Raw genomic sequence first — 532 nt, 5'->3', positions numbered from 1 at the left:
ACACACACACACACACACACACACACACACACACACACACACCTAACTGAAGCCTCAGAAACACACTGATAATAAACGAAATCTTAGAAATGAGAGCCTATCAAGCAGGAATCAATCACTGGGGTTTGTTGTCCAGGAGGATGGCGCCATGTGGAGATAAAAGACAGGCGGCCGTCTGGAGGGGGGGTGGGTATCGGGGTGGGGTGGGGTGATGGAACAGGAGGACACTGACGGGGAGAGGATTCATTTGGACCGGACTTTCTGTTTGGATCTGGGTTTATTCTGAGCTCCGACAAGAAAAAGAGGCTTGTTGAGAGGAGTGAACTGTGTGTGTGTGCATGTTGTGTGTAAGTGTGCGTGAGGCTTTGTGCGTTTCTGTCCATGACTCTGCTCCAATCCAGGAAGCCCCTCCCAGCATCAGTATCATATGATTAGATGGACCGGCACATGATGCAGAACCTCAGGATTCTGATAGCGCTTCATCCGGTCCCACACACACACACACACACACACACACACACACACACACACA

Source organism: Austrofundulus limnaeus, unplaced genomic scaffold (genome assembly GCF_001266775.1).
Source record: "Austrofundulus limnaeus strain Quisiro unplaced genomic scaffold, Austrofundulus_limnaeus-1.0 Scaffold424, whole genome shotgun sequence".
In the NCBI taxonomy this organism is placed as follows: Eukaryota; Metazoa; Chordata; class Actinopteri; order Cyprinodontiformes; family Rivulidae; genus Austrofundulus; species Austrofundulus limnaeus.
This window is presented reverse-complemented; position numbering follows the sequence as displayed.